Source organism: Amblyomma maculatum, chromosome 1, assembly GCF_055883805.1.
Source record: "Amblyomma maculatum isolate TAMU_Amacu chromosome 1, ASM5588380v1, whole genome shotgun sequence".
NCBI classification, from domain to species: domain Eukaryota; kingdom Metazoa; phylum Arthropoda; class Arachnida; order Ixodida; family Ixodidae; genus Amblyomma; species Amblyomma maculatum.
The window spans coordinates 441,650,328-441,676,116 of record NC_139344.1 but is presented as its reverse complement, the minus strand read 5'-3'; positions in this window follow the sequence as shown (position 1 = coordinate 441,676,116).

The window sequence follows — 25,789 nt, the reverse complement described above, 5'->3', positions numbered from 1 at the left end:
GGTGCTTCCCTCCTTTTGGTCGTCCCAAAACGTCTCCGTGCACAAGTTTGCATGCCATGGATGATGATATTACCTCTGGACATCTAGGCTTCTGTCGTGCCCTGCACCGAATTCGCCAGCGTTTTTATTGGCCACAAATTTATAAGGCAATCAAGCAGTACGTTGCGCCATGTGAACAATACCAATGACCTAAGGCATGCACTACCACACTGGCCGGACCTTTACAACCCGTCGAGCCACCTACCTCACCTTTTGAAAAGATTGGAATTGACCTGCTCGGTCCATTCCCAAAGACTTTAGAGGGCTGCCGCTGGGTTATCGTCTGCGTTGACTATCTTACCAGATACGCGGAGAGCACTGCTCTCGCTACCGCAAAGGCTACCGCAGTGCACCGCGTAGCCATGCACTGCGAAGTAGCAGCAGAAGAAGAAGAAGAGGAAGGGAGGCGCGCGCAGACTGATCCGGGTTTCTGAGACGTGTGCGTCCGTCCTTCATACGACGTTCACCTGTAATAAAACCATTCCATCCGTTACAATAGACGTAAGCCACTGAGCCGTTCAAGTAAGCCGGCTTGCTTTAGTGAGCGGAGCCGCTCCGATTCGCTCACTGAAGTGCGCCATATTGCCATCTCTAACCTATTCCGCTGACATTATGTCGAAATAACTCACGGCTTCAACATACGAGAACTTCTCAAAATAATTTTGTAGCAACTGCAACGAGTCAGGATGTCCATCTGCCTTGGTGAACGAACCGCGATACGATACGATACGATAAGCTTTATTTTCCATCAAAGATGGACGGAGACGAGGCTAAAAGCTGCGGCCGCAGCTTGACTGGTCCTCGCCCCCCTATACAATAAGAGCGACAGAGCGACAGGTGGCACTTGACAGCAAGGCATACAATGCCAATGGAGAATACTGGTTACACAAAAGATATACGCGTGGACACTGACAAGGACGACAGCAATGTGCAGTGGCAAACAAAAATTCTAGGCCCATAGTGGAGTCTAAGAAATCGAAAAATTAGGTAACCTTGAAAAAGGAGATAATATATGCAACTCTCTTGCATTTGAAATCAGTTTAGCCACATGCACACACAGCATTCCAAAACAAAGGGGAAAAAAAGGAGTATACTAATGCACCAGAAAGGATATCACTACAAGACAACACCGCAAGAAAGTCATATATTTTCCAAAAGTTATACAATACTAACACCGAAAGAAAATGTTCTTAAGCTGCTTAACATTCAGCTGTAAAATGTCGGTATTATTAGACAAATAGGAATTTAAAAGCAACAGACAATGAGAGTTGAAAATGTAGCGCACGGAATAATATGTCGTGCGGCACTCGGCGAGCCGCGTTCGAAGGGTGAGTTCGCCTTCCTTTCTTTGTCGTCTGCTGGCTTTGCGCTACCTTCTTCGTTTGCTGCAAGGATATGAGTGCCCGGCCCACGTGCTCGCCTACTAATTTTTTAGACACAAGTGCTAGGGAGCTTGTCCCTGATATACGGCTCAAAAGGGGTCCACAGGCTTTCCGGATGCGGTTTTTTATTCGTGTATAGTGGCCTTTCGGTGGCACGCCAGACATGTCAGCCCGGATTGAGACATCTCGGCGAACAGAGTGAATGGGAACCTCTTCCGCTAGGGCCTGCAGAAGGCAGGCGAAGGGCGGATTCCATTTCTTGGTTACCACTCACAGCATCGTTTCTGCCAGGGCGTTTACGTCCACACGAGACCGGCTGCAACGATGGGGCATTGTGCAAACAGCGCAGTGCCCCAACTGCCCGCTTCAAGAATCTAATCTTGCCATGGCCCAGCAATGCGTTGTTGCACGTGTCTCTTGGAGGGCAGTTCATGCCAGTTTCAAAAGTCTTTCCATCAATCGATTTCAGATAAATGGTAGATGTCCTCGTGGTCGCTTCGCACGATTGCTGATTGGAGCTGGCACTTTCGCGTTATGGCGCAATCGTTGTGAGGCTATCGCCTCAAGCCGGCCCCGACGTTCGCTTTTCCCCGTCCGGGCGCGTATGCGATTGGCGATAGTAAGCTCTCTGACTGAGGAACTGTTCTATCTTGGGAAGCGAAAGTTCCTTCGCCAATGATCTTGTCCTTTTGTTTCCGTGTCAAATAGACGTATCCGGGTGGCTTGTATTATAATGTAAATATCTATGTCCGTTCACAGCTGTATATATCCCAGAACACGTGTGTAATACAGTGCATGTGATTGCTGTATATGTTTGTACCTATATTTATTATCAAATTATTGTACACATGTATAAATTCATTTACAATGTCATTCAAAACTGTATCTGTCATTACGATCAACCAATATATTATTTTTTTTGTGGCTAAAAATAGTGAATTTTGGTGTATTTCCTAAGACATAGGGTGCGTTATATGCAGTACGTGTCTCTTGTTGTTAACCGTGTACGTTTTCACTTTTGATCATTCGTCACCACACATGTCATTGTATAGTGTCTAATAAAACACTTTCTAAACACAATATAAAACAAACTACGGAATACTGTCAAAGGAGAGGGGCTCGCCTCAACCACAATACCTAATATAGACTTCAACGCGACCGCCACCAGTACCGACATCCATTTGATCTCCGTTACCCGCGAGACGAAAATCCTGGAATATTTTTATTCCACCGGAGCAACGCCCAGAAATTTGGACTAGTCTGAAGAACAACTAAGCGACAAAACCCAAAACCTTGGTGGGCTAAAGTGCCCTCTTACTGCTCAGGCAACCATCAAGTCAAATCAAGGCAATTTGTTCGCCACCTAGAAATGTTCAGATGGAAAGAAGCTGCAAGAAAAACGTGCCCCTTGGCAGCTTGACTGGCCCGCAGCACCAGTTTAGCCGAGCGGAGCATCTGTTACCAGCACACTAATATGTAAAACGAAAGATAACTAATGTACAGTACAGCATATCAATAGAGTAAGGTCAGTCATAATTGAAAATTTCAAGTGCGAACCATCATATTTTAAATAGTTTTGTAAGCAAAGCAAAAGAAGAAAAATAAGGGAAAAAACGCGGACATACACGCTCACACAGAAAAACATTCAAATGCCACAAATAAAAATGAAACAATATGTATGTATTCATGGATATGTTACAGTACCCATGGAGTACACAAGTAGTTAGCAATGCTCACAATAGTAGTTATGCCACAATGTGCCCATGGAGAGCGTGAAGCTCCTTATAGGTGCAAGAGAATAAATCAAAGCCATTCAGTTCATACTCGTTTAGTAAAGATGGAAGTAGATAACAGAGCCCTCCTTTTAACAAATTTTGAGAAGGAATGGGCGCGAGCAATGTCTCGTTATGCCTTGTTTTATTAGTACAGTCTCTTTTGCATTTCGGCGATCCTATGCAAGCTGTCGATGTAGTTTCTTGTTTCCTTTTTAACTCGCCCACTTAACAGATATTTATACTGGTTGAAGATTTTAATAATTCTTGAAGCAAAGAAAAGGTTCGCACTGAGGTTCGCACAGCATAGGGGGTATTGTATATATGACGTGTATATTTCTTTTGCAGTAGATGAATCGTCTGCAGAGTAGAATGTGGAGCCGTTCCCCAGACCAAATGGTAGTAAATAAGATGAGAGCAAAACAGTGCGTCGTAAAATAACAGTTTCACCTGCACAGAAACTAAGATATCGCATGCGACTTATAGTTCAAGTAAACTGAGCTAGATTTTTTGTATATGATTGGCAAGACCATCCCACGATATATTGAACGAAAATACCACCGCAAGGCATTTAAAATGGCCGACAAGATCAATTGTACTGTTATTGAGCAGAATATTTAGGTTGGGAGAGACATACTTATATGTGGCTCCAAACATTTGCTTTTGATTTCTTTTCATTATTCCGCAAGCAAAAAATTATTTCTTGCAACTGAGACCCTGAAAAGAAGAGGCTTACATTGGCGGCGTATATTACATATTTTGCAGTCGTGGATATATAACAACATTGTTGAGATATATAATTGAAGAGCAACAGCCCAAAAATGCTCCACTGTGGCATTCCGCAACCTAAAGATTTAACTTCAGAACTTTCATTGTCTATCCGAACAACTTGTTTTCGATGGGACAGATATGAGTGAAGTAGTTGCAGAGGCAGTCCATGGACACCGTATGTTTGAAACTTTTTGAGCAAGATATTGCGATTGACAAAATCAAAGGCCTTCGAGAAATCCACAAACTCATACTGCGCCTTTCCTTCCTATTAACCAATTATTGTTCACCAACCACAAATACCTCATTCTGAATTTTTTATTGACACTTCCATTGCCATGTTACATAGACCTTGACAAAACTTCTTTGGTCCCATAACCTGACTGGCTAGTAGCGGGACCACTTGATCAAAGTACCGAAACGAGAAATGCAGTGTGCGGTAGTACAGGAATACAGTAAAATAAGTGAAAAATTGGTGTCAGTTTCACCAATGGCCACCCCGAGTAGAATTGCAGAGGCGTTCTTCTCCGCTGCACGCTCAGCATTTCTCTTTTTATACTTTCTCCGATCTACTGCCTTTTGCCAGGCTGCACGTTTCGGATCGATGAATTACGAAGATTTGTTTGCCTAAGTCACTCAGTCTCTGATCGGCTCAACTTCTTCATGGCTGACTGCTCCGGTACCGGTGCGATGCCATATATATGCACTCTCTCCAACATATCGGAAGAACAATGACGTCACTGCGCATGTGCTGTGCGGCAATCGCAGTGGCTGTGGCACCTCTGAGTCAACCGCGTAGCGGAGGAGTCGGCGGTGACCCCCATTGTTCGCCACTTATCGGCGTTCGTTGCAGTACTACATATAAATATTATTCGTTTACAGAAAAGGAAAGGCACAGTCTCTGTCGCACGTTCTCCTGCAAGTGTGTTTGGACGGTACACCACCGCTCCTGTCGCGTGGCGTTCCTTGGATACGTTCAAGTCTTCTCCGGAATGCTGAAGGTGCCCCAGACTGCAGCGTTCCGTTTGCCCACAGCGGCTGTCATGGTCGTAGGACCACCCTTCTCATTGGAAAGCGTGCCGCGTTTATCACACCTCTGATTGATTCATTTATAGGAAGGGAAAGGCGAGGTAACTGTCTCACCTGTTTTTCTGTGGACACCGCAACCGCGCCGTAAGGGAAGGGAGGAAGGTGGGAATGAAAGTGGAAAGAGAAAAAGAGGAGCCGTAGTGGAGGGCTACGGAGTAATTTCGACCACCTGGGGATCTTTAACGTGCGCTGACATCGCACAGCACACAACGCCTCTTCGTTTCGCCTCCATCGAAACGCAGCCGCCGAGGTCGGGTTCGAACCCGGGTACTCCGGCACAGTAGTCGGGCGTCTTACCACTGCACCACCCCGGCGGGGCTTATCACACCTCTCTTTCTAGTCACCCTACAATAGTGGGGGGCTACGGAGTAATTTGGACCACTTGGGAATCTTTAACGTGCGCAGACTTCGTACACCACACGAACGCCTCTCTATTTTGCCGCCATCGAAACGCAGCCGCCGGCTGTCGGGTTCGAGCCCGTGTACTCTGCCTAGCATCTTACCAGTACTCACTTATGAGGCTCAAGCATAGAGGCTAATGAAGAGGGTTCTACTTAGCTTGAGACAACGCAGAGGGTTACGGAACGAAAAATGGTACGGGTAACGTTAATAGATAGAAAGCGTGCCGAGTGAGTAAGAGAAATAGCTCAAGTTACTTATATTCTAGTGAAAATCACAAAGAAGAAATGGGCATGGGCGGGGCACGTAGTGTGAAGAGAGAATAACCGATGGTCGATTAGGGTAACCAATTGAATTTCAAGGGAAGGAAAGCAGAGCAGGGACCGACAGAATGTTAGGGGGGTAGATGAGGTGTAATTTCGCAGGGGTCAAGTGATGCAGCTAGCACAAGACTAGGTAATTGGAGCAATATGGGAGAGGCCCTCGCAATGAAGTAGATATAGTTAGGCTGATGATGATGATGACTCAGCCTAGAACACCGATCAACTATGATGGATTCAACGGAACGCTGGCTGAGTTCGGTCGGTGCAATGTTCGGTCGCCTGTAGCCAAAGCGTTCGTTCGACATTCGGTTCAGCAGCTTTGAAACCCTGAAATGCACAGCTAGTGCAGCGGTGACGGCACCTCGGAGTCACCCGAGCAGCGGAGGAGTCGGCGGCGGCTCCGCGCTGCTCTTCAGATGTGCGCTAAGCGACGTCCCTTCCTTACGCATGCGCAGTTGGGGCTCTCTGGGGATCCGTGAAAACGCTTAAACCTAGCGCTGCAGTGCCGCTTCTGCAACAAAAAAAAAGTTAAAAACACCAATTAGAAAAGCAATATCCTAATTCAACAGCGGGTTGCAAAGTAAATTGGTTAGCAATCGTACGAAATCGCTTTTTTCCTGAACAAAAACTGCTTCATGACCACAGAAAAAGTGCGCACTGTTTTCACGTCGGGGGGTATAAAATTCTGTATGAGGGCACCCTGGAACTTTATCAGCCTTCGACCGTAAGCATTCATGGAAACAGATAGATTCAAACAGTTATTCTTCGCAGCTCTTCTACTGAGTGCGGGTATAGTAAATGAGCTTAATGATAGGGGGTATCATGTGCTGTTATGCACAATATCAACAGCTCTTAATAAAAGCACAGAGTTAAGCGGAAGTACACACATCAGGAGAAACGGTGGCTTTGTAGGGCTCGTTCTTTTTAAAAAGGTAATGTCTCTCACTGCGCTCTATTGCAGGCGGCTATTAGATTTAAGTAACTTTTGCATGTACTGCACCATGATGCTACGCAATAGATCAAGTAACTATGCACATATGAGAAGTAGAACCGTTACGGCAAAGCATTCACAGGCTTGAAGTAGCATGTGGCTGACATAAGGTAACTTCGAACATCTCATACTAATATGAGATTGCCAGTTCCTATCTGAAAAAAACGTCACCCCTAAATACTTTAAAAGTGCACTCCCAAGAATAGAATAAACATATCAAATTTAAGCTGCTTTTCCCCTTGAGTGAAATCAATGAATTTTGTTAATATTTGTATTTAATTCATTTCTTTTAATCTAGGAATAAACTCTTTCAAGTTTTTATTAATTTTTCCTGCGAGCTTATTCAGGAAAGAGGCTGAGGAACGCCACAGGGGGCCTTCAGGACATCTATGCACGCCAGACGCTTGCTGCAGAGAAGCCTGGCTCCCCGGCAACGCGACGGGTCTTCCCTTGGAATGTCAAAGCGCCGATCTCCAGCTGCGAAACAGACGAGCGCTGTTAGCCTGCATCTGTGAACCGTTGCCGTCGCTGCCCAAGTTCTCATCATCAAGACATTGCTGATTTCCACCCTCAGTTCTCTGGACAGACTCCTCGACATTCCCGCCAAGAAAAAACAGCTCTAAAAATACATATACCGCTTTTATAAGGCAAGAAGCTCCCGACAAGGTCAAGAGAGCCATCGTCTGCCTGCCCAGATTCAGAGGTGGGCTTGGGCTTCCCGTTTTGGGTATTCTAGCGAGGGCTCTGCGCATTGACTGGACACAGAGCCATCGAATGCGATATGCCGCTAACAAAAACGATGGCCTTGTACTACTAGTCCACATGGCTGCAAACAATCATTGAGAGGACCCTGCACTACAACATTTCACAAGTAGGCTCACCCCTCTCTTTTTAGCGCACCGCAGCTACTTAAAGTCCTTGAAGGGAATATCGTCTGACATTGACCCACGAACCATGCCTTTAAAAGCTATCAGTATATGATCACCCTTCCGCTCTGCCCGCCTATCAAGCTACATGCTACGAGCAGAAAGACCCAGTTGGAGTACATTCGCCACCCATTTCCTCGGTGCGCGCCCAGCTTTTCTGATGTGACGGTTCGCAAGAGGCATCTGGACAAACAGATGGCGTCTCTGCGACATCGGGACAGATTGACCTAGGTGCCTCCTGTTCGGCCTGTGAAAAAGCGGAGATCCTCTTTCTTGGCTAACTAATTGCCGCAGCGCTCCTACAGCGTCTGAGGGATATGTTCGGCCTCTCTGGGATCCCATTCCCCACCGTGCGCTCCTTCAACCCACTTGCAAAGGAAGGGCGCAAGCAGTTTGTATTGACGCTGTCGAGGTGAACTATCAGACGCCTGCTGTAAAACGGCCTTCTCGAACAATACTTCGAGCCTCCGTGAAGGTAAGTCCAAAATCAGAAAATAACTCTGGTTACACCTGGAGAGAGAGAAACTCCACTTAAGTGGCCAGGAGTTGTTTGAAGAATGGGGACACAACATGGTGATCTTCAAAGAAGGAAACGGAAGACTAGAAGTGAGCTACTAGAAGACTTGCTCGCGTCAGACTTCGACCGGCCAAGGGGGGGGGGGGGGGGTGCGGACGTTGTGCATTAGCACTGCGACCGCGAAAGCCCGCTTGCCGAAACAACACCCAAACCTTGTATTGTGGAATGCCTTGCTTGGGGTAGCTGTATGATGATGATGGTCGCAGGAGGAGTACAACCTTATTTTTCAATCAAGCAAAAGATCAAGCAGGTTTTCTAAAGGGTACTCCACTAGCGATTATATCCATACTTTTAATATTATATCCATTATATCCAGACAGCAATTATCCCTAAGTATAAAGATCAGTCTTTACACTTGATATCAAAGCATTTCATATTCACAAATTTGGTAACAAGTTTGTCAGCAAATCCTCGTTGGCTCTATGCCCATACGAGCCGGTATTTCTAAGTCAATTATTTCTGTTTTTTCATAGCCAAACGTATGAATGTTGCTCACAATATTGCGCCGCCAAATGTGTTTTTTGTGTGTCTTATCTGCGTATTGCAGCCTTTCGTGGTCAACCATTTGGTTGCGAGTTAGTGCATGCGTTTAGTACTCATCTGCTGCTCCGTCTGTAAGCGCTGTTTTCTTCGTTCCATTCAAATGTGTCTTGTACCTAACTTCCGCGAGCTAGGGGAATACCGGTGGGCAAGCCATTACTCAACGACATAGCGTGAATAAGTGAGGTCATCAGAAGTGTGATTTTTCGTTGTTGCTACTGATGATGGAAGGCTTTATCGCTTGAGGGAAGAAATACGTGAACAGCTTAAGCAGACAGTTGGTGCAAGAAGATTTTTGTGCAGGGCTCGGTACGAAGTTCCTGCTTTCCGCACAGGAACTCAGAAGCCTTCACATAACTTGCTCTTACCTTCAGAACTATATATTTATCAATAATTATAATAGTCCAAATGTGTACTTCGAAGTTCTGAGCGTGTGTTGAGTATAACGTCCCAAATACACGCCGCAATAGCAGTCCGGTTCAGAGAGCACACGGCATTTTTTTTTTGTATTTCGCCTCCCATGAAATGCGGCCGGAATTCGATGCGGCGACTGTGCGACTACGCGACTTTGTTGCTTAGTGGGACGTTCCGTTTCTTAAAAAAAGAACAGTGCCACCCGAAGCTAACGCAAAGCCAAATTTTACAGTGCGGAGCGCGCACTTTAGAGAGTGCTCGAACCAGCGTGTGGGGCCCGAGTCGAAAGTTTATACTGTTTTTTGCACTATTTTTTATTCGCACCTTCGTGTCTGTGCGCCAGAGATCACCTAAGCCAACTAATTTCACTTGTCTGACACTGAGCCGTAATCCGTTTCCCTGAGCATTTTTCCTTCGTGGTCTTCACGGCAAGCGGTATGCTTGGGCCCCCATCGCGATTATGACAATATGTCATAAAGCAGTGAATGCGCTTATTATTATTTAGGCGAAATCATTTAAGGGCTTACACTGTCGGCGTTCATTCGGTTACACTATCGCTATCAATCAAATGATGTCATCGCCCCAATTCGAAACTAACGTCGAAAGAAACATAAAAATCTTCTCACCGCCGGCAATCGAACTGCAGTAGTGCCACGTGCATTAGTACACCGTCTGTTTATCTTATGGAAAAAAAATTAATACGTACTTAAGGTTGCATCTCATGTCATGGGCGATAACTGTTGATTTAACCGTTTTTTCATATTTTAGATTTTCAATGAAGAGTGTTATCAATTTTTGTAGGTATGCGCAGGCGTATTGTTCCTTAAGAATGGAAGGTTTTTTTTGTCGTACGATTCCATTCAGTTGTCAGCTGTAGCTCTGTCCTGTCCTTGTCTCTCTAGTCGTGTCTTAACGCTACGTTTTTCGCTGAACTATTTCTGATCAACTGGCCCCACAGTACACTGGGTTAAATTTATATACAAGGCAAATATTTACAACATTTACAGCAGAGGTACAAGGGGAACTGGCTATCAGGCTATTTAGTCAACGGAACATCTCAGAACTCTATCGAGGTCTCGAAGGCCTTCGAACCTCGCGCAAGGTTCTTAGTGTTGACTCGAGGACACACGTGCAAGGCACGTTTGCAATACAAAGACGCGAAGCAGCATTATTATTTTATATCTTTATTTACGCGGTAAAATATTATTATACATAATAATTTTTAAATAACATCGCTCTTTTTTTAAGCCGCATTATTTATGTGCTCTCTACCACTGTAACAGTCGTTGCTGAGAAAATCGAACACAATGAAACGCACGCCCGTATGAACGTCAACGCGTTAAAAAAAAAGATTGTCCTTGAATAACAACTAAACACCTCTAGTTACCAAAAAAAAAGATGACAGTTATATTTTATTTTGCATTTATAGAGAGATTTTAGTTCTTTAAGCAAAACCGAAAGCAAAAATAGGGGCGCCATAAAAGTTTGGCGCCAAACACCAGAACTATTTCAATAGCCTTTCAGTTTTTCCGTGTAGCACCGGTACAACTTCTTCGAGTTTGATCGCGATTGAAAATCTCGAAGGCTGTCGACTCAATCGCCTTTGAAAATGACCATGTGACTGGTGTATTACTCCGACTAGGCAACTTTCTTCTTGAATTATTTTGTCTCTGCAAGGGCATCGCAACACTGTCAATAGAAGTCATAGCAGTGGTTACAGCACTCGACTACTGTTCCCAAGGACGCGGGATCGAATCACGGCCTCGGCGGCTGCTTTTCAATGGAGGCGAAAAGCAAGGTGCGCGTGTGCTGTGCGATGTCAGCGCACAGTAAAGAACCCCAGGTGGTCGAAATTTCCGGAGTTCTCCACTACGGCGTCTCTCATAGCCTGAGTCGCTTTGGGATGTTAAACCCCACAAACCAAACCAAACCAAAAGCTATAGCAGGGCTAATGACTAGAAATATAGACATCATATAAATGGAGTAACAGCCATTGCGTTAGCTGCAATGTACACCACTCAACATGTGTGCTTACCGACTCTAAAACGACTTACATAAACTACATGCGAGGCAGGGTAGCTTCCCTCACCTCGCAGAAAAGAAGCAATTTGAGTACTATCGTGCGCAAAAGTGGGGAGACCACGGCTTCGACGGCCGGAGCGGCTGGTCGGCTGCACCGCGGAGCAGCTATCTCGCGCTACGTAGGGAGCCTAAATGTTTCGGCGGCGAAACATGTAGGCTCCCTAGCGCTGCGCGCTCGCTGCGAGGGTTCCTCGCGTGACGCAGAAGGTTTCCCTCACTGCCGGGCTAGAGCTTATCACGCTGACAGTTTTCTAGTGCGACGTTCAGCAATCGTTCAACTGCTTTACGGCTGACGGTCGCGTCGAAGGGGAGCGCCCATCGCAAGGTGTTGCTATGTTGTGGAAGGTTGCGCAAGAATGCCGCAATCGCTCATTTGAGAAGCATGCGAAGGATAGCGCTACATTTATTCACTTCACTCCGCAGCGTCAAAGGCCATCTAATAGAAAGATTTAGCTTGCCGAAGACGTACTGACGTAGACGTAGCCGTGTTACCAACGCAGGTGCATTGACCGCGATTACACTCACCGCTGTCAATTCGCGTGAGCAGGAGGGGTCCGGCAAACCGGTATACATTTACGTCAGTATGTCTCCGGCAAGCTAAAATCTCTCTAATTTTAATTGCAGTGATATTTTGTGTTTTCCCCCTCAGAATGATGAGTGGTGTCTCTGCATCTTTATCTGCGAACTGGCCTGGAGGATATTTTCTCCTTTTATTAGTGGTGTTATCCTAGTCCAATCGACGATACGGAACAAGCTTTCTTGCTCTATGGACAGGAAAGCGTATTTAAAAACCATGATTTGTTATATTGATACCTGGCAAGGTTAATGTACGAAGGTTATTCCAAGATGAATTAGCACACAAAATACAGAAGCGCCGCAGCGTCGTTGTTTTTGTGGTTGTTCTCTAATTTGACGGAACCTTCTTCTAGCATTACCCATTGCTACCGCTTTGTCTTCTTCTGTATCGCTGTTACTCATCGTTGTCTTCTTGAACGTCCAGCCACGCATGGCATATATGTCACATTCGGGCGACATGACCAATCTCGGTGCGTGGCATAGAGGCTTACAGTGGATGGACAGTGGATGTACAGGGGCGATCTCCTATGTCACAGGAGTGACTGGCCGTAAAACACGGTAGGGTCCTGCGTAGCGTGGCAAAGGCTTCTCACACAGCCCAACTTTACGGGCGGGAGTCCAGAGCAAGACGAGAGAGTCCGGAGAGTATTGGACATCCCGTGGCGAGAATGATGGCGCCGTTTTTGAGAATTTTGGGAGGAGGCCAGTCGGCAGCGAGCAATAATACGGGCGGCGTCAGCTCAGGGGATGGCGTCAGGAACATAGCAACTGGCGTTAGCGGTGTGAGGCAGCACGCTGTCAGAAGGAAGGGGAGGGTCGCGACTCTATAGAAGATAAAAGGGTGAGTAGCCCATTGTGTCATGACGGGAGGAACTGTACGCAAACGTTACAAACGTCAAGTAACATCCCAGGCACGGTGATCATCCGAGACATACACTGACAGCATGTCCGTGAGCGTGCTTTTGAGGCGTCCGGTCAGGCGGTTCGTTTGTGGATGGTAAGCGGTGGTAAAATAGTGCTTCATGGAGCAGTACCGAAGCATTTCGTCGCACATATATATATATATATATATATATATATATATATATATATATATATATATATATATATATATATATATATATATATATATATATATTTATATATATATATATATATTTGAAGGAAGGTTATCTTCGACACGTCACCATTCTTGGCGTTAAGGGGTCGAAGGGGGCACGAGTTTTGTGTCACAAGGGCTACTATGCCATTAAAGGTCCACGGAAACGGCCCCCAAGAAACCACTGATAAACGTATTCAGTGTGTACAACACATCCTTTTGAGCATTAACGCAAAGTATAACTCCTTGGAACAAAGCCAGCGATTTATTATTAATTTTTAAAAACAGCGTTTTTTGAAATTCGCGGGCAGAGGAAATGTCGCTTGGCGGTGTCGCATGGAACTATTTCCTAATCCCGTGACGTCACGAGTCGGTTGACTGGCAAGGCTTACTAGAAGCTGCCATTCGCTGCGGTCACTGCAACCATGACGTCACGAACACACTTCCGGTAGCTGCGAAAGTCGTCTGCTCGTACGCTGCTCGAACTCTGTGCGGGCTGTTACAGCTCGCCGCCCTTATCGGTTAGGTGGCCATTGCCCATTAAGTGCAACAACCGAAGCGACGCAGGGATCAGCAGAACGAAGCTGCATTTACAAATATCTTATTTATATAACGTGGTTTCAGGAGTATCGGAGTGTCGTCCGACGAGGCGTCAATAGCACGGTCAAGCACCGCACGATGGCAGCACCTCCTCGACCGCCGTAAACACCGCCGCTGTGGTCCCTCCTCCCGCATGCCGTTCGCGAACGACACGGCGGATTGTTAGCACCGATGTCCGAAATAAAGCGTGCTAAACTTTGTTGGCGTCTGGAATACTGAGCCGAATATCAGGTATGAAGTCCTCGTGAGGATCGCTGACCAGCAGCAAATTGCTGGTAAGAGCGATAGCCGTGATACAAGCTAGTTTCTGCTCAAGCCAGCTGCCGCTGGTGCATTTCGGCTGATCCGATCTGCTCGTACTAGCTCTGCGATTAATGCGTCGGCAGAGTTAATCCTATAATTATTTTACTATGGCAGGATAGGAATCACTATAAGGCAGTTTCATAAGTAGACGATTTACGACAGCGTTGATCATGTTCCAAAGCGTCGACCGCCGCGGCTTTGAAGCGAAACAATAGGCCTAGCGACGACTAGGGACGGTCACGCACGGCGCCAGCGTTCGCCGCGCTCGCACGTTCCACCCCCGCGGTAATTGTGTAACGTACCTCAGCCTGCTCGCGGCATCCCGTGCTGCAAGCGTTGCAAACTCGTGTACTTTCATAGCTAAGGCCGCGTATTTTTTTGCGTTCTGCTCAGCAACAAGCCGTTCAAACGATACTGTAGGCACGACAAGGCTTCAGTACGCAGTCGCTGCGCTGTCGGCCGTAATCGAAGACGTCGGGCGGCACCATAATCTATACATCGATCTTTAAACGTGATACAGTGGGCAAATGAATAACTTTGTGAAGCAGACCCGCTCGTACGTTTCGCGCACTCGGGCGCCGACGAGTAGCTTCCGTCAACAGACGCCTTCATAACCTCGGTTAACGACGCAAACCGAGGTCGTCAAGCTCGGTTTGCGGTAACCGCGGTTAGTGGTGCAACCATGGTTTGGTCCGCCGTGTAACATAGGATAACCACGGGTTCGCGGTTACACTAACCGTCGCTGCGCGAACTGGCGAACTCCTCAGGCGTGTGCAAGCGAGGACGGGTTGGCGGAGTACGCCAGCGAGCGAGCGCGCGGCAACCGGAAGTTCGTCGAAGTGACGTATGTCTGGGCGGAGCTTTGAACTTGCTTATATTCTTTGTTTTTTTTATGGCTCCCTTCGGCGTACGAGTTGAGAGGGAAAATTGGAAGGGTCATTTTTAATCGCCGATATCTCTGGTGTTGCAGAAGCTAGATCGAAAATTTTTGCGGGAGAATGATGGGTGGTTCAATAACTATCAGTGTTATGGCGTTGTTTACCCTTCTTGGTGACCCCTTTCTGGGGACCTTTAACACCATGGTTGAAATGATACCTTGTTGTGTCGTCTCTAGGCGCGTGGACTACTTTGCTTCATCATCATCATCAGCAGCAGCAGCAGCCTCATTATACCCACTGCAGGGCGAAGGCCTCTCCCATATTTCTCCACTTAACCCGGTTCTGTGTTAGCTGCATCCACTTGACTTCTGAGAACTTAATCTCATCCGCCCACCTAACTTTCTGCCGCCCCATGCTACGCTTTCCTTCCCTTGGAATGCAGTTTGTTACCCTCAGCGACCATCGGTTATCCTCTCTTCGCACTACATGTCCTGCCCATGTCCATTTCTTCTTCTTAATTTCCACTAGAATGTCGGTAACTTGAGTTATTTCTCTGACCCACTCTTCACGCTTTCTATCTCTTAATGTTACCCCTACCATTTTTCGTTCCATAGCCCTCTGGGTTGTCCTCAACTTAAGTAGAACTCTTTTGGTTAGCCTCCACGTTTCAGCCCCATGGGTGAGTACAGGCAAGATACAACTGTTGTATACTTTCTTCTTGAGCGATACCGGTAAGCTGCTAGTCATAATCTGGGAGTGCTTGCCAATGCGCTCCATCCTAATCGTATTCTTCTTGTTATTTCCTTTTCATGGTCCGGATCTGCGATTACTACCTGTCCTAAGTAGGCATAATCGCCTACTACTTCCAGTACTTCGCTACCTAATGTAAACTGCTGTTCCTTCCCGAGGCTTTTGAACATTACCTTAGTCTTCTGCATATTGATTTTCAAGCCTACCTTTCTACTTTTCCTGTCTGGGTCATCAATCATTTTTTGCAGTTCATCCCCCGAGTTACTTAGCAAGGCCATGTCATCAGCAAATCGCAGATTACTGAGGTATTCTCCATCTACCCTTATCCCGAAATGCTCCCATACGAAGTCTCTGAATGCTTCCTCTAAACAAGCTGTGAATAGTACTACTTTGCTTAGCGGTTGGCATCTCTGAGCAGTGCCTAACCCGCATGTATGCGATGCTAATATGCCAACGATCGGCATCGATGCTTGACGTTTAAACTACGCCTTTGTCTGGCAACGTTCAACTCACAGTCCGACAGCAGTTTGCAAAATTATTAGCTGTCGAGGCTACCTTAAAAAGCGAAGACAATCGCAATAAACTACAAGCGCAGCAGAGCAAATTTATTAAAAGCTTAGCAGCCATCAGCCATGAAAAAAAAACGGCATGGTTCTTTTGCCCTGAAGAAATAGGATCGGATCCGGAATGCAAAGTGGTCGGCTGTAAATTCGGCTAAACTTTTGAAAGCAATATTTTGACGTGTATATTAACTCATAGTAAGGACAAGGCCGTAGGCAACAATCGAAGAGACTGGAATTCCTTTGAAGTAAGCGCTTTACTGGGCTGATTTGCGTGGCAAAAAAAGTTAAACACTTGGGCGGTGGCGATAGCAGCTTTCGTTCTCGTGCTCGCTCGTCGTAGAAGTAATGAATGCACTTTGCAATGGGCTGTGCTCAACTTATATTCGACAAAGAAGCATGTATATAAACACGCAAAAGATTACCCAAAAAGCCTGGAACATTGCGGAAACCGACACGAGCCCCTGGATCGCTCGAAATACCTATCGGTGCATTTTCAGCGACAAATAAAATAATAAAAAGCGCGTCTCGGCGGTACTGAGCATGAGCAAGATCGTTCCACGGGTTAAAGTGTCTGTGATAAAGCGGCATGCAGGCAGCTATTGAAAACAGTAAATAAAGCCTTGAATGGTTTGCAGCAATATTGTGACCTTGTCACACATTTGTTTTATGGAACAAAAGCCAGCGTATATTATACATCTTAGCGCTACTAGATTTTTTAAAAATTATTGTTCTGCAATCAAACTTATTGCATGAGCTTTTGTTAAGATAAAGCAAGGCAAGTCACTTCGAAGCGCTTTTAACTATCTCAATACCTAATTTTGTAAAACATCACTCCTTGACGTCACGATAACGTTCCAGTTGCGGCCACCTAATGGATAATTTTGAAGGTATCATCGGTGGAATAAAATTGGATTTGCCATTGCTATTTTATTCTGCCCCTCATGACAGGCTTTGTCTACACATTCAGTTGACACTTCCTGCCGACTAGATCTGCAGGCGTGGTTTGCTCACACAAGCAGGGAGCCAAGACGGGCTTTTGATTTCAAGGTTTTGAACCGTAGCCAATGCGGTTCACTCAGTTTTTGGATTCGCAATATATTAGTGTTTCGATAAAGCTATTCACAATAAATTTTATATAAAAACTAAGCAATTCCTAACAGACTAAGTGTGGAAAAGTTTTTGAACACATTCAGTAAGGCTGTCTTACCAGTTAACTGAAGAGGAAGACTCACCAAGTGTGACCTAAATCGAGCAGAAAACGCAGCGTTTTGGGAAATAGAGCTCTGGCTTTTAAGCTTCGTTGTCAATGCATAGCGCCTAGATTGCCATGGGACCTAGAATGGTGTTCAGAAGGATGGGAATGTGGACCCACAAATGGCGATAAACAGAGAGCGGGGCAGAGACCTCGGCACGGCCATCAGGGGATAGCGGCCGATGACCCGGGCATCCAACCAAAGGGGAGGATGAGGGGTGGAGATGGCCGTGGTGTAGGGATGGAGATGACGAAGTTAGGAGATGGAAAATAAAGGGAAATGCTCTAGACAAGACGGAAGGCGAGAGAGGCGAACCAGGCGTTCCTCGGACCCGACACTCGCATCCCGCGGCGGGGTGCGAACAATGGAGAATCGATGATCGGTTTTGTTGGCACGAGCGTGATCCTCGAGAGATGCGAAGGAACGTCAATGCTGGGGCCTACGAGTGGCCTACGCGAACAGCAAAAGGAAGGCAGTAACATCGTTATACTTTATTCTGCAGCGAGTTCTAGGTTATGCGCTTTCCTGGTCTTGCTATACATGCAACTTAGTGTACTAGGCAAGTATACAATGCTATCTTTTCATCTTTCTAGTAGTTTGAGTACTGCCCCGTCATAACGATGAAATATAATCTGCTTTGGCCAGAAACCCATTCTCTCCTTTCTCTCCCAACCACAATATGGGCCAGAGGCTGTAAGGTAGTCAGAGAGGTTACCATACCTGCACTGAGGCAGGCTCTGTTCTACTTTTGCATTATATCAGCCGACTGAAAATGTTACATTGACCCGTAGAAGCGGTCTTTTATGGGAAGTTTGAAGCATAGTGCGCCTATCGGGTTCCATCTACAAGCGATCTCCCAGAAGCTACCAGCGGTACTTGTGTGCACTGCTCCCTCTTCCCCTAAATTGTTGACGCGCCTGCAGTCGCATCTGATGAAGCAACCGAGTAGGTTCTGAAACGTCGGGTCTTTTATTCTTGGTATTAATTGTTTGCAACTTTAATTATTCATGGTAAAAGTTTACCATAGGACAAATTTGATTTTTAGGACAATTTGTGAGAGATATATATAAACTGCGGTCATATATAGGGCTGACAAGACAAACGGTCATTCAAAGCTTTCTGACGCATCGTATTCCTACATTATTCTGTACTGAAGGATGCACCTACTAACGAAAGTAGAAAATAATGAGTTTGTAGTCTCAGTATAACTGATGTTCAGTGTAATGAAGGCCCCATTCGTGCCGGTATTCCATTATAGACATTTTTTCATTATCGGCCAGAGGCTCCCGGAGACGGCAGTGTCGCTGTTTTCTACTTAATAGTTTATCCGCTAAACAATGGCATTCTCACTAATCACTCCCAATACCAACCATACGTCCTGCGGTTAAGATTTCAGTTATTTCAGATGCGCATTCGCTGCCGTCATTCATTACTACACTAAATATTAGAAGGAACAGGAAGATCCGAACTTATTCCTTTGAGGCTCCATGAATCACGCGAGTATTTAAGATAACAAAGGATTCAAATGTATATCTTTTGTTAAATACATGAAAACCGGCAGCAGGAATAACGCATCGTTTATGGAAATACCCATATGTAATACGTTTTAGGAGGTTCTTACAGCACATAGGTCATTCTACGGATTGGAAAAAAAAGCCATAACTTACACGGAAGAGGTAAGGTGTAATCAGAATAAATTCTAGTTTTAGAATGAATACAATAGAATAGCTGAAGCTGGGATGCACACCCTGAAAATCTGTCAGCTAACATGGCTAGGCACTAGATGCGTACCCCTTATAGTGGACCTGGCAGAGACCATGTCCACTAATACCATACTTGTATATATGCTGCAAACTGCAAGTTTACAGCAGGCTACGTGCTGTGTACATTTCAGCAGTCCGTTCTTTACCTGATTCACCTGAAGATTTAGGTATTTATCTAATATGTGCAAGGGTACCAATAACAAAAGAGCAGAAACTATGCAAATCAGTTAAAAGAAAAGAAATATTGGAACATGCAGCCATTGAAGACTTCAAGCGTAGCGACAACGGCAACGTAGAGAATACTCCCCTGCACAGCTAAAAATTGCTTTTTGGCCAAATATAGCCAGTGGCTAACTGACCAGCATGAATTATGAAATTTTCATACCGGCGATTCATTTACAGTTTTACTGACAAACATGCTTTCACAGACACAAGCGCGAGTTAGATAATATAACATATTGCTCAAACATAAAGCCGAATTTTGTGGTTAAGGCAGTAAAGTCACCAAAGCCCATTTATGTTTGTCTAAAGTTGAAATCAAAAGCCCATATTCTCATGTTCCTAAATTGAGAAATAATAGAACAACCTAGTCTAAGGCTGTTAACCTAGGCGTTTGGCCATTCTGCAGCCTGTTCGTAGTATTTCATCTGAAATGCTCGCGTCATGCGCTCCAGCGTACACCCTGTCTCACTTTGCAAAATTAATTTCACGAATAGTGCGGATAGAAGAGTGAACTGACATATTCTACGACGTTGCAAAGTTATCGGCAAAAATTTACCTCAAGGGATACAAGAAGTTATTTTTGCTTGCATTCTATGCGCGATGCATGGGGCTACATGTAGCCATCAGCACCTAAAGATAATAAAAGAGCATCGGATGCCGTACATTGTCTAGCTCCTGCCTGGATGGTTAACAGCGCAGTACACAGTCTGGTGGACAGCACTCAGGAGACGGTTAGTAGAAGAGGCTGCCTATCTTAAGATTACACTCCTGGCCTGCTGGGAAAACAAAAAAGAGAACGCTCTCCCTCTCTGCATGTCCTCGCGAAGCAAATTCGGGAGGCTATGCAACCATCAGGAGACATGTCTGTGCGCGTTTAGAACCCCCTGTAGTATTTTCTGAAGTCACCCTCCCCCCCCCCCCCCCCCCCCTGAGTAATTCGTCATAGCATGGGTCCTTTTGGGTAGTTTAGGCCAAACTAAATCATGCGCAGTCCACCCTCCATAACAAATAGCAATTACCTGGCTAGGGCAGCCATCCAAAATACTTCTTTTCCCGCACACATTTGTACATGAATGCACGCATATCTAAAGTGATGAGAAATCTCTCCGTTGTTTGCTTCTTGTGCGCCAAGAGCAGAAATAACTTGTTGTTGCTATGAAACAACATTTTAAAGATAAGTAGAACGCAAAGAGGTGTGTATTTTTCAGAAATTCGCCCCCTCCCCCCTCCTATTTACCAAATGAAGCCTCCAAGTCTAAGCATTGACCAAAGCAGAAACATGGAATGCCGATTGCAAGTCAGTTCAGACAGTTATGCACCATATGACATTTCTGACAGCCCTATTGCAGAAATAAAGCTTTGCTAGTTCAGCGTCGATTTCTTCACCATTGAATATCAAGAAATGTAAGACAAACACATTCTTCAGCATGCAGTTTTTGTTACCTTAACTTAATGCGGCAGTTTTAAAAAGCTCGTAGGTAGGAAACGCCGGCGTCCTCTTCATCGCAACCGTCACAGCAATTAATCTCTTTGGGCTTTGTTTGTGCGCAGAGGAAAATCCCAGGAAAATCCCAAAGTACGCGCAGCTGCGCGTGATCGGGGAACGCTGACGGTCCCTTGGCAGACGAGGCGACCGTCGACAGCTGGGCCGCTGGCCTGCAGCGTGTGCGGATTAATGTGCTCACCATTCGCAGGGAGCGGAAACAGAGCTGTCGCATACTCTAGAAAAATGCGAATAGATCATCCATTGAATGGTTCACGTACTCGTCAACCACTCCCTCATGTAATACCCCTTAAATGGGGCCTTTGAGGTATCAATAAATAAACTGTGAACCAAACCACGTTGTTTTCGATATCAATCGCATGACAAGCAGGTAAGAAGACGAGTTGTGAGGGGTCCAATAAAGGGGCGGCGAAACGTTTCGTGATGTGATGTCGGTTATGCTTCAGGTCATTTCTTTATGTAACACGGGTACTAGCTCAAAACGAATTACCAGAATCAGTACACAGGGGCGGGGTTATTCAACAAAGTATTTAAAAATACAAGTGAACGAAAAACTACCCTGACTCAAATTTTGCGAGCTTCCCATTCCCATTTCGCTCTCCCATTTACGTCATTGAGCGAAACCAATCAAAAGAGGCAAACCGGTGTCTTCGTGGAAATTATTACTGCATGGTTGCCTATTTGCTTTAACTGGTTCCTGTCAAGGCTAACAGCGTCATTTCTATGGTTACAAGGAACACATGGGCGTAAGTTGACAGCGTCGCGGCGTCGGTGTTGCTTCCGTTTCCATGATGATAAAAAGTGGATGGTAAGCGATGCTTCAGCACTGCTACTACGTTAAGAGAGATCCACGTGAATGAATTTGCTCGGCCTGTCGGAACTCGAACACGACATATTTGCGACAGGTCGACGATAGGGGATGCGCTGCAGAGAGAGGACGATCAGCAGCCATCAAGGCCACCGCGCGGTGTTGACGACGACGATCGCGAGCGACACCGCTAGAAGATCACTGTCAAGCAGACGTTGCGCCCCGGTAAATATGGAATGAAACGCTTTTTTGCATCCTTTATTGGGACTGAACGAATGCTTGTATAATGCACTGGCTCGATTTCCGCCAAGCCGTTCTCGATACGTATGCATGCCTCGCGAACTTGGAAAAACGTACTTGCGGTTGGCGGAATACGTCTTATCCATTATAGCGATCCAAAACGATGTGATGGAGCCACATTGGTAATAATACGTTCATTGTTAACTTGGAAATGAATGCGAGTGGAGAGAATACCACACTGATAACATATTATGAAACTGCTGCTGCGTCCAGGTGCAGGTGTGGCTATTTCCACGACATGCCAAATTCAACGGAGCGTCTGTGCTGCTGAGATGTTGAGCCATGTACAGCCCGGAACCGGGACTGCATGTGACAAGACGCATATTTTTTTTTGTACTCTCCCTAGCATACGCGGCGACCTCATCGAGAAGGGCCAGGAGCCTGATATGGATATATCCACAAATAGGTATTTCTGAAGCTGCATCCTCTGAAAAAGGCAATGACGATGGCTCGTGCGTTCACGTATCGCATTTAGTTTTATTTTTTTAATGAGGCCTTCTAAAATTGTACCGCATGTCCTTCAAAAATGAGGAGGATGCAGTCCACCAAAGCAGAGGCGCTGAGCAGTACATAGCAGTACAAGAGCACGCCGAGCGAGAGTGTAACTGCCCTCCCACGGGAACGCTCTCTGCGTGTCGAGAGCAGAGCTCCAGGACCATGTGGCCGCATTTCTCTCCCCAGCATTCTCCGCCTGCCCGCAGTGGCAGCCGTTGCAACCCGAGGCTGTTCTCACAGCGCGGCGTTCTGCCTCCTTTTGGCCTTTTTAACGCCAGCCGCGACTCTCATACAAGCATACAGCACCTGAGCAATGATTTCCGCTCGCAGTGCGCCAAGCTTTTGCAGCCGCCATTTCGAGCGCCGCCGACTCAAAAGAGAAAAAAAAAAAAGATGGCGTGGACATGACACTTTATGTAATGTCACTTCCAACACTCGCTTTAGACGAGGGAGCAGCGGGAGTGCACTCGGGTGCTCTCAGTGGAGAAAACGCCTTTCTTCTCTACCATTGGTAGCCAGTGATTCTACTCCTGCTCTACCACTGGAGGGCGCCCGCTTGTTTGAAAGCACTTTCGAAGTGCTCTCGAGCGCGCCTGCTCTCCCACTCGAATTCCCCATTAGAAACTTGATAGGAAATTACACTGTGTTTGATTGGACGGATAAGCATTCACATTAATGGAATACAATCTGCACCGCATTGAGCACGGTCCCATTGCTCGCTATATATTCGACCCTGCGAAAGAAACTAAGATAACCTCAGCGTAAGGGTACCACTGCTTCAGCGACATATCAACATATCACTGGCTGGCGTCCTGTCGCTTACGCTTCCCGAATGATGACCGAAGCTAAAAAACAATTCTCATGTCGAGAAAGACACGATTGGAACTGTATACGGCTATGAGAAGTTTCGCCAGTTTACGTATGGTAGGAAAACTGTTATATATACACAACACAAGCCATTATCTGTTCTGCTGATTACGAAAGCCTGCATAAGCCTTAGTAGTAATGGGAAATAAAGAATAACTATGGGACTGTCACACGGGAACCACACAAAACCACTGCTCTGGTAGAGAGCTAATGAGATAAAACGGCTCGCTTAATATGAAACATAGTGGCTGACGGTCGTCTCACTCCGAATTCTGGAGAGTAGAAAACCATGCGAGAAAAGCTGAGGGACATGGTGCTGAAATCTGCAGAAAATGTAAAGCTATTGCACTAAACACAAATTGTTAGAAAGGAAACAACTAGCGGGGGTCATTCGCTTTCAAACACCGTATTAGCGGGCACGAGCATCGGCATGAACACATCGTTACAAGCGAAGTGAGGCGGAAGCGCTATGTTTCGATAAGCACACGCCAGTGGGAAGGGCAAGTTGCAGTGCGTTTTCTTTTATCTTTTCCCTTAAGTAAACAACACGTTTTGTTTTGGACAGCAGATCCACTCAAGTGCATACGACGCAAACGATAGTGTTACGAAGAGCAAGGCGGTCGCTGCCTAGTCCTAGGCCTTCTATTGGTTGCAGAAAGGAGAACTATAGCTATAGACCGCACTGTGTCGGATTCCGCCGTGAAATGAAGCTCGGGAGGCTGAACGAATTGACTGTGACTTCTGTTGAAATGAATATTGTGAAGGGCACCTATGCGCCTGCCTCCGAGATGTTTGAGATCAGATCGAAATATAAAAGATTGTTGCCTTAGTGAAACCACTCAAGAGGACATCGTGAACGGTGGGATGGCTTTCGATTTGCTCTGAGTCGGCGTCATTGTGAGCGCATTGAGACAAGTCCTCCCTTTTTCGCGCCTCCGAAGAATGACAAATGCCTGCTTCGACACGGATTAAAGTCCAGATCTTCGTCTGTCTCAGGGGAAAGAAGCACTCCCATCATTTTCACGTTTTCATACATTGTTGTCAACGTCTTTGCCTTCTAATAGCTTTCTGTAGGCAGTACGGAAGGCTGGGGCAGTGGGCTGCAGAACAAAATGAAATAACGGCGCATCTATATACTATTATGTGCAGGTTGCTTTCGTCATTCTTATGGTTACCCGCCTGCATTTCAGTGACGTAATTTAGTACATTGTTACAGATTGTTAAATTAACTCCTTAGAATTAAGGGCAAACATCGATTTCTGTATTCATAATATTTATACAGAACCGAAGACTATACAATAATTTTTGCTATCTTTTTTACATTTCTGAGTTTTTGTTTTGCGTCAAGGTCAGGTAGACTGAAAGTGCTTTTCACATGGTTTCTAAAATTACAGTTCTCTGTTTCTAACAGCAGATAGGAACGTTAGAGACTATATTATTTATTGCTTATTCTACATGCGCGTACTATACTGCTTCATGGCCTTTCTGTTTGATATTAGTTTAGCAGTCTGTATATTAACATGTTGAAGTTTATTTCAATATTCATTTCTTAAACAAGACTTAGGTTTGAAGAAATGAAGTGTTGCAATATACACTGGAAGCGTTTAATGTGCAGCGCCATCCTAACATGGTCAGATGTGAGATACTGCTTTACTGTTAGGGGAAAGCATTGGAAGTGTTAGTGACAAATACAGATGCAACGTCGCTGTTACGATTCAGTAAAGCAACATTCTTCCGTGGCAGTATTGTGAGTTGGGTCCTATATTTAAAAAAAAATCTGGCCGCGCTTACAGACAGAACCGAAGAGGACATTGTCCAAAGTGGTGCAACGAATGTGTATGCCTTGTCTCTTGCTCCAAAAAGCGCTGTCACACACTTTTTACGTCAACGTGAACCAACCAGCCCACATCAATTCTTTTCTCATATTCAGTTCCAGAGTCAGCAGTGAATGTCTTTGTGTTTTTTTTTTCAGTCCTGTCTGCAAGCGTTGTCACATTCGTTTTTCGTTGGCGTGTACTATACAGACCGCATCAACCTCTCCTTTAGATCAGCTTAAGCGTCTGCATACAAACCGTCCGAGACGATCAAACAGTAGAGGAGAAGGTAAATACCGCAGCTGCCGTCAGACAGACAGGAAGTGAAATTGGATGCGTATTCATGCAAGGCTCGAGACCGAGAGCTGCATTTCATTGGAGACGCAATGCGAGTGTGTGTACGATGTCTAATAATTTTGCCTTTAGTACTTTAATAGTTTAGCAGAGAAAGCCGGGCAGTCTCGTAGCCGGTTCGCTGCTGTGACATTAGCACCTCGTGTTTCCCGGTCTCCATAACAACGGATTGCCGCTTCTGGCCGTCTCTTTTCCTACCCGGTCTACGCCGAGGAAGAAGGTCGTTTTATTACCACCCCCTTCAAAGCCCCACTGCATGTACTCAAAAGACTGCATCCGCCAAGCTGCCGTAAAGCAACCGGTACTCCGCGTGAACAAAGGAGGCATATCCAGGCTTC